This window comes from Ctenocephalides felis, unplaced genomic scaffold, assembly GCF_003426905.1.
Source record: "Ctenocephalides felis isolate EL2017-DRISC unplaced genomic scaffold, ASM342690v1 CF-g0.4_SCAFFOLD_03570, whole genome shotgun sequence".
Classification (NCBI taxonomy): domain Eukaryota; kingdom Metazoa; phylum Arthropoda; class Insecta; order Siphonaptera; family Pulicidae; genus Ctenocephalides; species Ctenocephalides felis.
Genome location: NW_020539724.1, coordinates 15,679,960 through 15,697,265, shown reverse-complemented (window position 1 = coordinate 15,697,265; position 17,306 = coordinate 15,679,960). Strand labels below are relative to the sequence as shown.

The window sequence follows — 17,306 nt, the reverse complement described above, 5'->3', positions numbered from 1 at the left end:
CCACAAAAACAAACATTTTTCCATGCTGATTTTGGACAATTCCATCTTTATAGAAGTCAGTGTTCATTGTGCATTATTATCAATAGGAATACATTGTTTTTTGAACAATTGGGTCAGCTATGGATCAGTTGTTCTGCTGAAATCATGGTAGATTTACATACATACTGGGGTCAATTTTTAGACAAAATAGAAATGTTATGGTAATGCTATGTTACGGGTCTATCTTTGTATAACCTAACTTCACGTATGTGTTATCAAGAAGACATCTGAAAGTTGCACTTATGATAAATTTATGATTTGTTGTTTGTGCGTTTTGTAGGCTAGGTTTTTTGTGTAAAACGCCTGATCCCATAGAAAACACATAGTTCTTTGCCAAATCGTTACTGCCAACTTATATGAAGATTATATCCGTAACATAATAATAATAAATAGTAGACTGCCCGAAGGCAGGTCCATGGTATGAGAGCATCACAGAATCAATGATACTTCTTCCCTCCTTTGTTTAATATTCCTATTATCGTTTTATTACCGTTAATTAATGACCATTAATCACTTAATATTCGTTTTTATTAATTTTTCTTTCCAAACTTCTGCTTCAATGCTTCCTGGTCCTGTGCTTCGGCTTTCAGTTCCCTGTATTTCCTCTTCTTAAGTAAGTCATCAACCATCTGCATTCTTCTTCTTCCCAAATCTTTAAGTCCTTCCATTTTGTCTTCGACAACGTCATATAGGAGGCACTCTTTTTGCAGAATGGGTTCGATCCAGTTTCCTTTTCTTTTTAGAATCGTGGTCAGTATAGTCGTTTCTTTGCCCACTCTTTTCAGGACTTCATTTGTTATCTTGTCAGTTCACTTTATTTTCTCCATTCGCCTCCAGTACCGCATTTTAAAACTCTCCAGATAGTTCTTGTCGGCTTTTCTTAGAGTCCATGTCTCTGATCCGTACAGAATCCGTACCATAGCATTATCATAACATTTCTATTCTATCCGAGAATTGCTCCCATTACATTCGGATATAATATTAAATATCTTACATACAAAGACTACACTTTTTTGTAAACGGCAATAAGAACTATTGTACTCATTTTTAATGTTATGTGAGTTTTTATGATCTAATTTCTTGAAATCCAGCATTATTTAAAGGCAACCCAGTGGTTGTCCATTGCTCTTTGTGATAAGATTTTTTTTTTGTAAAAGTGAGTTAACACCATTTAAAATCCTTGGGGTCGATTCGGCCGTAAAATAGACCAATGTTATGGTAAGGCTATGTTACATAGTGCTTCTCATACAAGTTGGTACCAAATACTGTTAAAATGCCATGTGGTTTTAGATAGAAAACTTAACCTAGAAAACGCTCAAGTACTGAAAAAACAATGTTCTTAGAACTGCATCTTTGTGAGGTGGCATAATAACATATGCGTGTAGTTGCATTTTATGTGTAAAACACTTTACTGCACAGCAAATACTATGGCAACTCTATGGTATTTAGTATCATTTTGTATGATGAAGTACTACGCAACATAGCCTTGCCATAACATTGATCTATTTTCCTTCAGATTCGGCGCCTCTATTGCCAAAATTTATAGAAACTCGTACTTTCCCATGATCTTCTACCTTATCAAATGTTTATTCATATTCCCAATTTGATTTATTCATCGTCGATAACTGTCGACTTGATTCTTTATACTTCGAACTCGCAGAATGATTGTTATTCATACTGGCAGCTCTATAGAATTAACAACTGAAAATTCTCCTCGATCATGGATTTAAATAATACGTTATTTGCACAACGGATAAATTTACGTTTTGCCAACGTATGATGTTTTATTGCAACCTTGTGCAATAATTTTAAAGAATCGGAAACGGCGACATATCCTTCAATAAGTTATTTCATGGTGATGTTGATAAATTTCAATGTTTTTGGTTTGATTGCACGAGCAGTGTTCTAGTTTTGGAATAACAATCAAGTGAAAACATATGTAAATTTTCCAGTGAAACGATATTTGTGGTATAAATGTTTTCCTCGTGAGACAAACATTTTTTTTTGATAATATAATATATACTGAGTGTGTTCTAATTCATGTGTGATATACAGTGGCGTCGGATGCTAATTTTTGATGGGTTCTTTTTTTAGACAACCAGTGGGTTCGTTTTTTTAGATAACCAGTGGGTTCGTTTTTTTAGACAACTGAATGAATATGAATGTGGTTGGAATGAATAATGAATCAGTTCAAAAATACAAGAAATGATTTTTTTCTCTCAATGGTATCTGGAATTTATATTATTTTAATATTATATTTGATAATAAACATAAGAGATATTAATTAATTAAATTTTATCAAGTGCCCCAAATGATTGAACTGTTAATAATAGTTTATATATTCTGGTACTACTGCATATTTGGTTATCAACTTTTGTTTATCAAGTAATGAATATGATTAATATTTCAATTATTAAATATTATGAAATGCCTCAAGTGATTGAATCAATAATAAATTATAGTTGTCTCAATTTATGATGGTCAATTTTAGACTAAGTAACCAAGCGTGTATGTATAAAAATATTAATTGGTATGGAAAACTAATTATAAAACGAAAGTCAATTTTTATTGCATTTTTAATCACTATAAAATACATTGCTCAGGTGTGATTGAATTTATTTTTTTATTCACTTGTGAGTGTTAGTTTGAAGACAGGTTAAAGATTTTAAGAAATCTATAAAAGTGAGCTAGGTTTAATAACGATGATAACTCCATGGGAAATTATGTTTAATTCTTATATAAATTGATCATATTGGCATTAAGTTATATATTTTGATAAACTGCAAATTATTTTTTTCTTAATTTAGTACATGCGATAATAGCAGATATAAACATATTATAAATATAAATAATTCATAACATATGTATTTGAAATTGCTTTCACTCTTCTTTTCTTGGGTGACCGTTTATTTTGATTTTTTTACTCATTTTATACCTTTATCTCTTATTTTTTCCTAACAAGCGCTTAGGTTTAAACGAGTTTGTAATAATTTAATTTTATTATTTTTTGTAATGTTCAGAATATTATTACTATGTGTATACATTATATATCAATATATTACTTCTCTTGATATTGCCTATAAACTTCCGTCGATTTAAATAGCAATTGGTGACTCCTTTTGCTTGCTACTATTTAGGCCTCATTTAAATTAATGAATTTCCCAAATAGGAAAATTGTTTCGCTTACAATTGAAAGTAATAAAACTATACAATAGTTTTGGTATATTGAAATAGTTGAGATCTTAGAGATAATTTGTGTCAAGCTCGATTTACTTAGTTTTTTTTTTTTTAGAAAATTCATATCGATTATGGTGCTCCTAATGTTTCATACAAAGACCAAGATAGGGTGTACTAATAGTCACACCAGAAATAAGAATTAGGAAGTATGTATGTGGATTAGCTCTTATTCTTCTTTTTTGGCTAACTATTTTGGTATATATTTGTCACATATTAGAACTTCAGAAGAATCTCCTTTTTTATCATTGCCTATATCCGTCCATTTAAGTAGGAATTGGTGACCCCTTTTTGCTTGTCACTATTTAGGTCTGATTTAGATTAATGAACTTCCCAAATAGGCAAATTGTTTTGTTTATGATTGAAACTGTACAGTAGTTTCGATATATTGGAATAGTTAGAACTTAGGAATAATTTGTGTCGAATTCGATTTTCTATTTTTTTTTTTGTAATTTTTTTTTCGGAAATGCTTATTGATTATTGATTACCTAATATTTTCAACAAAGACTAATTTACGGAGTACTTATAATTTGACTAGAAGTGTGACATGTGTTTTAAAATACGTAAAAAATGTACTTAGTAATGTAGCATTTTAAAAGTTTTTTACTACCAATTTATATGAACCATAACATAGCGTTGCCATAACAATGCCATTTTACATTTTCATTTTATTGGAGAATTTGTATCATTGTTAAGGAATTATCACATTTTAAATACTATTTGTGTAAATAAATAAAATTATGCCCTTTTAGTATTATAATATCATCAATTATTTGAAAAAAAAATCTTCGAATTTCTGATTATATTAACTTTTCTTATTTTTGTTGTTCAATTTCCTTTCAACAGAAGTACTAGGCAAATATTCTTGCAGAAAACCTATATATATTAGAAACTAGATGACCCGACAGACATTGTCCTGTACTTATTCATTTTTTTTAAACTGATATTTACCAATTAGTTAAAAATTATTATGTTTTTTTTACACTACAGTTTACACCGAAAGGTATATACATCCACCCAATGGATCTTAAATGTACAACTACTTTAAATAAAATGATTTGCTTTTTTGAAACATTTTTTTCGTATAATTAGTTTTTTATCAATATCCGGCGTTATTTAAAAAAAAAAAATTACACAACTGAGAGAAATGTCATTCCCCCGGGAAATGGCAAAAGAGTCTAAATTATTTTCACTTTGGAACTTGAGAGTAAGATAAACCTAATTTCAAAATTTCATACGAATTGGAGCACAGTAAAAAAAATTCAGACCCAAAACGCTCCATTCGGTGGCAAAAATATAAAAATACTAACGTTTGTATGTGAAAAAGAAAAGGGCTGATTTTCGGGTTTTCCCGGCAATTATTCGATTGGGAAATTGGTCCAGGCGTTGTTGAGTTATGCGCTTATCAACACATTTTGCGATTCATTTTTATATTGTAGATGAATTAACAAAACTGTTGGTTAACCATTGATAAAGATAAATTTTGTCTATTACATTTTTCCAGCTCTAATTTTTTATCTGAACAAATATGTTATTTTTAGTGATGCGACAAATATTTGCAATAGCTCGTGTGTTGTATTTACCATCGTTTCCAGCTCCAAGCAAAATCTTGCTTCTCATTGTAGAATAATTTGTATTTAAAATTATCGATAATTTCGTTCGAGCCACGCGCTTCTTGCCATGACTTTTTAATAATACAAACGAACAAAGATAAAGGGTAATTATTTGACTTTATTTTCTTATAATTATATGCTTTGAAAAGTTCTTTTGTTTCGGATAAATGACAAAATTGCCACTTGCTTTTTATCATTTATGCAAATTCAACGGGCAATTAGTCTAAATACACTTAAATATAAGTGTCGCTGTCGTTTATTTAGTTTTTTGCTTGGAGCCTCTGGAGTAACATGGTGTGCTCATCAAATGTTCTTAAATATATAATTGGTTAAAATTTAAAACAGTTCAGTTCGTGATCATTTGTCATTGAGTTCGGTGAATAGTTTTTTTATAGTGGGAAATACCGGTATTTGTGCGACATATAATATTCAATAAACAAAGTTTTTCAAGTCGAGTTTAATAGCGGTTTAGAAGTGCTTGTGCCATAACAACTATATTCTGTTAATCGCCAATTTAACATAGTTAATTATTTTTTTAAAAATACTCTTAAGATATCATATAGCAAGATAAAAGCTGAATATTTCAAAATTCATTTTTTGCACATTTTTGCAAATTATTTAATTAATTACTTTATATTTTGTCAAGTATTTCAAATTTGTTTTAATCATACATACCGAATATCGAATAGAATGAATATTATATGCAACATAATTTTATTAAAAGTTTTGTTTTTAGTGTAAAATCTTTTCTCGTAAGAGGCCTAAGTTAAAATTCACAAAATCATACAACTGTTTTAAAAGTTAAGGCACTTAAAAAAACGAAAGAGCAGAGTTATAATATTTTATTTTTACTTCCCGTAGTAGAAGTTTGATTTTGTCAAAATTGGCTAAATTATGTTTTCTGGGTTTAAATTTTAAATATTTTATACTTGAATTTGAAAAAGTACGTGTGAATGTATATGAGTCGAAATTAAACCGTCAACGTTTTATCAAAAACGGCTGCACCGATTTCAAAAATTTCAAAGTTTTTTTTTTAATTGATAAGCACTATCGTTGATTACCTTTGCGAAATGACCGAGCGGTTTCTTTATATGTACCAGATAAGGCTAAAGTATTGGCCTACGTTTTCGGCAAAAATGCTGAACCGATTTTGAAAATTCGTACAACAAATAGATTGCATTTTCACAGTTTTTAGTACGAAGAAAGAAGGATAAGATAGCGTCGGCCATAACAACTATGTTGTCGTCTATGTTAACGGAGAATTAAGCCCTTATAAGTTTGACTAACACTTAATTTAAAAAAGAAATATTAAACTGCTAGACGATATTAAGAACAAAAGTCAAAAGTATCTGCATGATTTCTTTAAATTTTTAATTGTTTGGTGTTTAAATTTAACAGATAAATTTAAAAATTTAGTAAAATAAAGTTCAAATAAATTCATGTTTTATTCGCAAATAAAATATTTCATTTTTAGATGTACTGCCACCATGATTAGACTGGTGAAAGAAGTAGACAGATTGAACTAATGCCAAAAGTATTTTCATTAAAGGGCCAATTCTGCGGTAAAATGGACGTTAACATAGCGTTGTTATGGCAATGCTATCTTATTCTTCTTTCTTGGTACTAAATACTGTAAAAATGTTATATATTTGCTGTGTGATCAGGGGTATTTTAGATTAGAACGCCGAAAAAAGAATGTTATCATAACAGCATCTTTGTGATGCAGGTAGAACACAGCGTTGCCATAGCCATACGATTCCTATTGATAAGGAGAAGAGCTGATTAGTTTTTGGCAAAGGCAGGTCCAGCAGTTATGGAGATAAGGAGCAAAGAGTGCAGAAAATAGAAATCGAGTTTTTGAGAGAACAGAGCATCCGATTTGAATGATCTAAAAAACATTCAATTAGTAATGATTGGGAGAAGGGGTTATTAGTTTTTCGCAAAGGCAGGCCCAGCCATTTCGGAGATACAGAGCTAAATGTACAAAAAATGGCAGTTTTTGAGAGAATTAAGCGTCCGATTCAATTGATTCAAAGAACTTTCTGCTTGTCTTAACAAAATAATTGATTTTGGAAAAAAAAAAATTTGTACCATTTTTTTTTTTTTTTTTAAATTTTTTAATTTTTTTGTATATCGAAAATAATTCAGATTTTATTTTTAATTCTGACTATAGTTCTAATATACTTTAAACAAATAATTTCAACTCTGCAATTCAGTTTATATAATTCTTATAAATATTAGACAATGTTACAATATTTATAATAATCTATTTGAAAACATTCAATATTCCTCGAACATTTCGTTACGGTACGGGAAGTTCCAGCAATTTGCCTTAAGGCACGATGCCACCCACCCCACTAGTTTACCTGAAAATTGGCCCTTAATTTTTTGTGAAATATTAAATTTTCTTATGTAAATATTATGTTTCTGGCGAAATATATCCTGGTTGGGATAGGTACTTATATAGTTGTCTTTTATCTTTTACGTCAATCTGTGCTATGGAAAATCTTCTAAAATCCAAAATCTAGAATTCAAGTTTATTGCGTACAATAACTATATCTAAATATATCCAGCCGGTTCGCTGATAACTCTTATCATTGTTTAATTTAATCTAAATGTCTTATTTTTACGCGTGACAACGCACAAAACAAAGCTTTTGTAAAAAATATTTTACATAAATTTGAAAGTTTAACAATATTATCAACTACTCCAACAGACATTGGCACTCGCGCTTTCTTCGTTGTTTCACTTTCATTCACCAAGAACGACTACATCAATCTTCTATCAGCTTTTTACATATAAAAAATTAATTATTTTATTGCGATTTAATTACTGTGAATTAATTTATTCATAAATCAATATAACTAGTGCGTGTTGTTTTTAGTTACGTAAAGAAGCTGAGAACTGTTACTAAGCAAACACATGTCATATTTGTGAATACTATTAACTTGAAAATATTGTGATAATATTTTGGTTTGGTGGTTTACAAAAATGATAAAGTGTTACAGAACAATGTTATGTGTATGCAAAGCAAATTTTATCGGTGTGACACGTAAGTTATTAAATATGTTCTTTAAACAATTTATTTTAGTTGAATATTTTATAAGCATTTGTAATTTTCACATAATAATAAAAAATATATGGCACAGTCATTGTATATAATTCAAAGCAAGTGTATGAAGAGTTATCAATGTTTTTCTGTATAAATAAAAATAAATTTTGCAAGAGTAAATTTATTCAAAATAGTTACAAAAACATATCTAAAATTGATAAAAATTAGTGTAAATGAATCGAAATAAATGTCGTTACTGCTTTTGAAAGATAATTTTTTTGAAAAAAGTACACTAATAGATAATTAGTTAGGTAAAAAATTAGATAGGTGGAGAATTGGACTGGTAGAGAACAGGATTGGTAGAGAATTAGGCTGGTAGGGAGATTGGACTGGTAGGAAATTTGATTGACAGATAATTATACTGCTAAGAAATTAGAGATTAGACAGATAGATAATTAGATGGGTAAACATTAGATAGATAGATAATTAGACAGGTAAAAATTAGATAGATGGGAAAATATACTGGTAAGAAATTAGACAAATAGAGAGATGATTAGACTAGTAAAAAATTAAATTTTTGTATGATTACATTGGTGAAAAAAAGTAGACAGACAGATGATTAGACTGGTGAAGAAAGTAGACAGATAGATGATTAGACTGGTGAAAAAAGTAACCAGATGGATGTATAAAAACGGTGATGATTAGACTGACAAAAAGGTGGCCAGATAGATGATTAGACTGGTAAGAAATTAGGTAGATAGATGATTAGATTGGTAGGAAATTAGACAGATAGATGCTTAGACAGGTGAAAAAATTAGACAGATAGATAAATAGATTGGTATAAAATTAGGCGGATAGATGATCAGACTGGTGAAAAAAGTAGACAAATAGATGATTAGACTGGTGAAAGAACTAGGCAAATAGATTATTAGACTGGTGAAAAAATTAGACAGATATATAAATAGATTCATATAAAATTAGACAGATAGGTGATCAGACTTGTGAAAAAAGTAGACAAATAGATGATTAGACTGGTGAAAAAAGTAGACACATAGATGATTAGACTGGTGAAAGATGTAGACAAATAGATGATTAGACTGGTGAAAAAAGTAGTAGTAGTAAAAAAGTAGACAGCTAGATGATCAGGCTGGTAGGAAATTAGAGAGGTAGATGATTAGACTGGTGAAAGATGTAGACAAATAGATGATGACAAGACAGTTAAAAAATTAGACCTTAGATAGGTGATTAGATTGGTAAAAAATTAGTAGATGATTAGACCTGTGAAAAATTGGACAGGTAAATGATTACACTGGTAAAAAATTAGGCAGATAGATGTTTATACTGGTAAAAAAAGTAAACAAAGAGATGTTTAGACTGGTAAAACATTAATTAATCTCATAGAAAATTACGTAGATGGATGATTAGACTAGTAAAAAATTGGGTAGATGGATGATTACACTGATGGTGAAACAGTGGACAGTCTGTGAAGTTGGTAGAATTGGATAAGGATAAGCAAGTTTGATTAACTTTCTGGAATTTAAACTTTTTTTCGTGGTTTGGAATTCAAAGAAAATATTGATATATAGAGTAATCTACTTTAAGAAGTCAATCAACTCTAATTTAAAGAACCTGACCGATATTTTGTCTCCTAGTAATAAGTTAGAAATAATCGTTTTTGGTTCAATTTTCAATTTTAGGAACGCAACTATGAAGAACCTCTGGCACAAATTTTATAGGACGTTATAAAGATTTTCGTAAACTATTTTATGAAACACTTTATCTTTGTCACATATTTCTTAAAAGATTTAAGTTTTTAATTTTGACTTAATATCGCTTAATAAAAGCTTTTATTAGATTACTCCAACTAGAAAAAAATGAGACTGTTTGTCCAGGTTTCTTAAATGTAGGTTAATCTCAAATGATATTATATATGATGATTATTATAGTATTATAAGTGATTTTCGTATTTTTCTTTTAGTTATTTTTATTTCAATGATTTTTATTTAAATATTTAATGAACGTTATCCAAATTTTTATAAAATAATTTCGGTGTAGATTCTCATACTTAAATAATTACTGCTTACTTATGAATTTATATATATATATATATATATATATATATATATATATGTGTGTGTGTGTGAGACATATCGTATCAAGTAACAAACTGCAGCATTTGTACAATAACAATTGATCCCATTTTTCTACAATAATATGCGCAGTACAATTTATTTCTCACAAACATTTTGTACATGCGCAATATTTTCCATGTGATATTTTTATTTTTCACAATCACCATAGCAATAATATTCAATTTACTACGATTTTACGCTCTATCTGGTAGAAAGCAAAATTCTCACAGAATGAGATTATATACTTCTCAAGAAATCGATAGAAACGATTTTTTTTCATGTTAAGAAAATTACTAAAAAGACAAAATGTATGAATTATTTAAGCGTTTTCTCATAGATAATTCCCATCAAAAACTAATATGTTTTTAAAATTAAAATTGGATCCAAGAATTATTTGATTTTTTATGTACTGTATAATTATTATAGATAAAGTAAATCTATATAGCTAAGAAGTAGACTTGGTCGTTCTAATTTTAGTAATACGGATTTTTACAACAAAATATTTATTTCTTTCATCTTTGTCATTTATCTATTTTTGTTTTGTTAATATCAAAGCTACATGAAATTGTGAATTTTGTTAAAATGGATGAGAGGCTCAGTAGGAGAAGTCTTTGTTTGTCCAGTTTATATCTTATATATTATATTTATAATTTAATCTATTTTTGAAGTGAAACTTCTTTAGGCGCGATATGGGTGTAAAAATTTTTAGGCGCGACACGGGTGTAAATCCGTACAAATGCAACGAAAATGCCAACGTGTAGTTGAACACTACGACGCCGTAAGCGCTGATGTCGCGAGTATCCACTCATATCGCGTCATGTCATGCGTAAGTCGAGCGCTAAACCCTATATGAACTTGCATTAATTGAATCACGTTTTTTTTACAAAAGAAGAGGTTGCTGTATTATGTCCTCATGGAATAAGACTTTTCTTAGAGAATAAATGTGCCATGGAATATAATAAATTTATATTGAATCTCGTTGAAGACAAAATAATATCTACTGCCACGGATATTTATGTAGGTTGCCATGCGACAGATCAACAATCATACATTCGTCAGCAGTTTCACAAAAATCGGTTATTGATACCGGGGCTTTGCTGTATGAAATAATTTTAGTTCTGAATAAATTTTACATAATAACAACTAATATTGATGTAAGTGATGGCTTAGCTAATGGTTGTGTGGGAAAATTAGTGTACATAGAACGTGGCGATAATGATGAACTTCTACGTTTATGGTTTGAATTTCCCGGTAAGATAGGTTACAAAATTAGGAAGAAAGCTTCACATCATATTCAAACTCTTAATATCAGTAGGACAGCTGTGCCGATGCTCAGGAGATCTTATTATTATTGATGTTATATGATTATTAAAAGATGATTTTTAAAATTCAAATATGATGTTTTTTTTTATTTTTATCTTAATTGCCTACTCATACAATATTAAAAGTTTTACTTCAATCGCGTGTGATCCTTACGCGCACTCTTTTTTTCATCTTTTATTAGACATATATATTTAATACATAGGCATAAATTTATAAAATACATTTTGACCAGACAGAGGCTAAGTTAAAGTAATTGATTTAAATTTTATGAAACTAATAAAATTGTATAAAATGGGAAAAGAAAGGATTGATTAAGGGGTATTTAGGTTTATATTTAAGAGTTGATCAAACAACATTCATCAGACTCTATAAAAATCTGTCTGCAATAGAAACGCATTAAACCAGTAATTAATCTTTCAGTACTGGATAAGAATATACTATTTGTGTAAAACATTTTTTATTTTTATACAAATAAAATTATACATAGACATTTGTACATTTTTAAGAGGTACTTTTTCATTTATATCTATCCTCGCTTCGGTGAGAGATACAAAAGTTTTATTTAACAGCAAGGCAAAAAAAAATTGTCAGTGACTTTAGTTTTAAATTGGTCGTGTTATCTCATTTGATTAAACATCGTTTTTAAGGGTGGTTAGATCATCATATTTTAATTGTTATAAACGATGAATGCTATAGCATTCACGTCAAACTAAGTTGTCAAGTCTTTGGGAAAAGATAATACGAAAAAACCTAAAGAATCAATTGGTCATTACCCTAACAGGTATAACAGTTACAAAAACTTAAAATTATGGCATCCGTGACATTCTGCTTTAAAATGGAAATGAATGCTATAGCATTCACGTCAGCGAACGTGTAAATATTCTCAGAAAAGTTTTGATAAAACCTTTACAATCGTCGAAATGTTGAGTTTTTCGTTTATTTGCTTGTATTTATTTTCTGTAATTATAAAACGCTTTATTTGGTGCAATTAAAATAAATTAGGTTTCTTTGTGCATATGTTAAGATTATTATCTTCTTATCGTTATGATTATTACAATAATAACACTGTTTCAAATGTATTTTATCATTTCCATATTACACGTGCTGATAACATGCCGTTCTTCTCTTGTAAATTATGCACAGATTGGAATGTCTATAAATGATAATATGCCAATTTTCCCACATTTTAGGTTAAACATCTACTTTTCTAAATATCTATGGACTGTAATGTGTTTTTAATGATATTGTTTTATAGGCATAGAAAGTAGACGAAATTATGACTGGGCTTATAATAGTTATCATTATATTAATAGCTTTACAATTCATTATAATGAGCCAATTTTTATTCAGTTGGTTTATTGGAACATTCCAATAATGTATACTCATTATGTGTAATCACTGAATCTTTTTGAGTTTCCATGTAATGTGGTTGATATAAACCACATATGACATGGTGAAATGTTTTGATGTTTCCTATATTTTGGCATTATTTTTTATTAGTCCAATCATACTTATGAAGTCTTATGTGCTTTTGTAGTCCCATTCCTATGTAATATTTTTTCATTATTACAATTATTCTAATAGTAATGACTTATTATTTATGCAAGCTATGCTAGTTAAGTGCTATTTTCAATTAGAATCATATTGCTATTTATATTTTCAACTGAAAACCGATGTCACTACTGCTAGATATCAGACTGCTCGAACATTCTATGTGTTGAATCTGTTCATTAGATTTATAAAAATATTTAAAACATAACTCAATAAATTTTAAGTTATTGAATTCAAACCATATAAAATTGTAAATCAATTGTTTAACAGAAAGATTCTGCAAAATCCCCGATATTAACGTCACAAATTGTGACTCATAATGATCAATTGTATATTCATCAGTTAAGTGTGATAATAGTTAGATCTTCATTATTGTGTATAAAGACTCATTTGTCTTCTAATTTGACTTTATACTAATGCAGTTTAAAAGGTTTTTGTATACACTAATTGTTATACAATTAGCTTGCTTATTTTAATTAACTAACTGAATAATTTCTCAAACACAAGTTTTGGCTTCTATAATGAGTATTAGTATTGTGCTACGTGATAGCAATTTGAATACCTCAATTGCCGAATAAGTGACTAAATTAAATGAAATAGAACATTGATGATGGTTAATTAAACAGCCTTTTGAATTATGAAATGCGCCATTTATTCCCGTTACACTATTATCCCTGAAGAAATTTTTATCTTTAAATTTAGCTATATGGTAACAATAAATGCAACTACCAGTGAATTAGTTGGTCTGTTTTTAGAAGTACTTGAGGAAAAGTTAAAAGCCAATTACTTTTTATAGGTTTCAATTTTCTTTTTCTTGACCTCTGATGAACAACCATGTAGTTCTTGCGAAATAGTACTATTTTGTTTCGTCCATTGTATAAGTGTGTCATTTTGTGTGAATGTGAACAAAAATGAATAAATAATAATCAAAAATTTATCAAGTACCTAATAATTGAAATAAAATTGATGCTAATACAAATAACTAAAAATAACAACGAATAAGTCACAAAAAAAACACAACAACAGCACCTTCAAACTTTTGAAGGAGCGAAACACGTTTGAATTGCTGCTTTTTTCGACAAAACTGTGACAATGTTGAAGTCGTGAAAACATTACTAAAACTAGCCAATTTGTAGATACTGTGTCATTTTGACCATATATTCCATTTTGTCAATATTTATGAACAAATGATTAAGAAATTTTATAACGGAGACAATTCTGCAGTAACACTATAGCGTTATTATGGCAACTCTAACTTACTCTTCTTTCTTGGTACTAAAAACTATGAAAATGCTTTCTGTTTGCTGCGCTATCAGGCCTAGAAAGAATGTTATAACAGCATCTTTGTGATGCAAATAGATAGAATTTTCACAGTTTCAGTACCAAGATAGGAAAATGAGATAGCGTTACCATAACAACTCTATGTTACAGCACAATTGGCTCCTAAATTTATTACCAGAGCATGTTGTTTTTTTATTGACTTTGTATACACCTACATTAGTCATATACATTTTATAAGTTATCTTTACAATTTTATTTTGTTTGATTGTATATAATTTTATACCGCACAAGATATCCTTTATCAATAATGTTATAAAATTGGTTGGGAGGAAGATTTTTTGCCTTACTATCTCCCTCCATAGTTTTTGCCTACCCTTTTCCCATTTTTGCACTCCATAATGGCGTGCTCAGCATCCGCCCTAGTCACTCCACCCAAGCAATAGCAGTTAGTATCCGTATTGTTCCCAATTCTACTCAGGTGAAACGGATTGTATGTATGTACAAAAGAATGTTAATCGATTCAATTGTTGTTTACATTAATGACTTTATCAATTAATTTTTTATAATTATCTATTATTTCAGGTTCACGCCGAACCGTTTAGTCGGGTAGCTATGCTGCGTCCAATACGAGAACTGTTGGGTATGGGATGCGCGGAGGACAGTGGCGTCGGCGGTGACTTTTGCTCGGGTAGAGGTGAATGTCACAATGGCACCTGCTTGTGCGAGATCAGATACTCTGGCGACGAGTGCGCCGGACCCAACCTGCCTTACCATGCAGGTAATATAGATAATAGATAATAAATAATTGTTCTTTGTGGGATGGAAGTACAGATAGAAAAGAGTTTAAGGATTTTAAGGGGGTCTTCCTATGTGACGGCCTGTTTTTTACGGATATTTTAGGATTTTTTTTTTCCACGACCAGTAAATATTTAGGCTTCAAGTTTTTTATCATTTATTAACACATATTGGACAGTATAAATATAAAATTTCAGCTAAAAATATTCAGTCAAACTAGAGTTACAGCGCTCTGAACACCCCCGCCTCGAAAAAAGAGCTCCCACTTCCTCCACGATTCCGGCTGATCGGCTTATCTGAAAAAAAAACGGCGTTTTAATTTGTAGGCTTAAAAGCACGGAATGACTATAATCAAATGAATATAAAAAAATTGGATTTTTGATAGACATTTGAAATAAAAGTTGCAAATTAGGCGTTTTTTTTTGTTTTTTGCTATAAAAAATCGAAGTTTCAAGTAATTCGGTCCAGCCGTTTCTGAGATACAATGGAGGAAAGTTTGAAAAACACAGTTTTGAGAAAAACGCGTTTAAAGTTTCAACTGCCAACTCAGCGCTCCGAACCGCTCTTTCTTTTACCTGCTGTATCTTTAAAACGACTTCGAATTTTCTAAAATCGCTTTACTACCGTATTCTAGACATGTTAAGGGAGCAATTTATGAAAAAAAATCTATTTTTTTCAACCCATCACATAGGAAGACCCCCTTAAATAAAGAATAAACAAAGTTTTCTGATAAAGCTGCAAATTTGTATTGACAAAAACATAGAATTAGGACAATTTGTTGATAATATTTCAAACATTTGATCAATTTTGTGAGTCACTGTATATTAATAGTAAACAAGAAAGTATTTTATATAGGCATATATGCAATCATTAAAAAAAAATCAAATAAAGAGCTAGTTTTAGTTAAAGCAACCTGCAATTTCACTTATATGCAAGCTTCTTGTTAATTCCATACTAGCCCTAAATACAGCTATGTAACATTGGTCTATTTACGGTATATCAATAAGTATTAACTTTATATATTTTGTTAGTGTCCGATGAATGAAAATTGGTGCCACATAGTTGTGTAATTGGTCTTAAAAGCTGTATCATAATCATAGATAAGGAAATAATCATAATCATACATGAAACACATAAGGTGACATTTTAATTTTTATTATAATTTATTTTCATATTTCCAGGTATTCAGTGGAGTATTTTTCTTTGTGGCCCTCATAAGCATGATTCAACTGCTTGTTTGTGTGGTATCTGAATATCACAAAATGAAGGCACCTTCAATTCTTCGAGCTTGTAAAGTTACTACACAGAAACTTTTGTATTTCGTTGTTTTTCTTGCCAGTTTAATACGCGGGGCGTATTTACAACACCTGTAAGTAACAAGATAAATAATTGATTCAATGAATTGTTTATATTTTAAATATTTCATATTTCATATGATTTCGCTCTTCAGGAGGATTCATCACTGGATGGACAAAGACATTATTATCAGCTTGTTTTATCCGTCCTGATGTCCGGTTCAAGTCTCATTGTTTGTTTTTGGGCAGAGGTGAGTTGAAATTTAGTTCTCGATATCATATTCACCTAAAACCTTTCTTTTACTAGAAGTGTTTGAAAACTTGATAATTTCAAAGTTCAGTTTATGAATAAACGATTTAGGTGTATTAAATAGTATTTTCAAAACACATTTGTATTTAATGTATTGTTTAAATAAATTCGATATTCAGGGGAAGGTATAAGTGATATAAGGCAAGAAGTTTTCATACATGTCAGGTACCTGTGCTGCAGTCGTTATTTTTATGTTCAATAGTTATACTGAGCACTAACCAAAATTTTCTGAAGGCACAGATAAAATTATTATTGCTTATTAGGCTATATCAAATTTTATTGGTTCATAATTGAAACGATTGAATTTGAATGCGGATTGTGTTTACGTAATGATGTTTACTGTCGATGATGTAATGAAAATATTTCTCAAACTAATAAAGATCTTGTGTTGTAAAATTATTTTATTGCTGCAATGAAGTAAACTAAACCTAAATAGATTATTTGTACAGCTGGTGTGAACATATGTTAAAATTATATATACGATATTTTACTTTTGAGCAAATTTAGAAATTAATTAGGATGAGGTTATCGATATAACAAATAAACTTACTTTGAAAGCACTCAAATCAATTTAATTTTTAATTGCGTTAGTTTGAGTTTCTTTATTATTCATATGTATTATTCAAACAGTACAATTGGAATAGGGATTCATTTTAAATTCATTCATAAATCTTAGCGAAA

At 29.5% G+C, this 17,306-nt stretch overlaps 1 pseudogene; it reads left to right on the top strand.

Annotated features, from left to right (window-relative positions):
- Nucleotides 1-17,306, top strand: part of LOC113382729 — a 55,143-nt pseudogene that overhangs the window by 8,198 nt on the left and 29,639 nt on the right.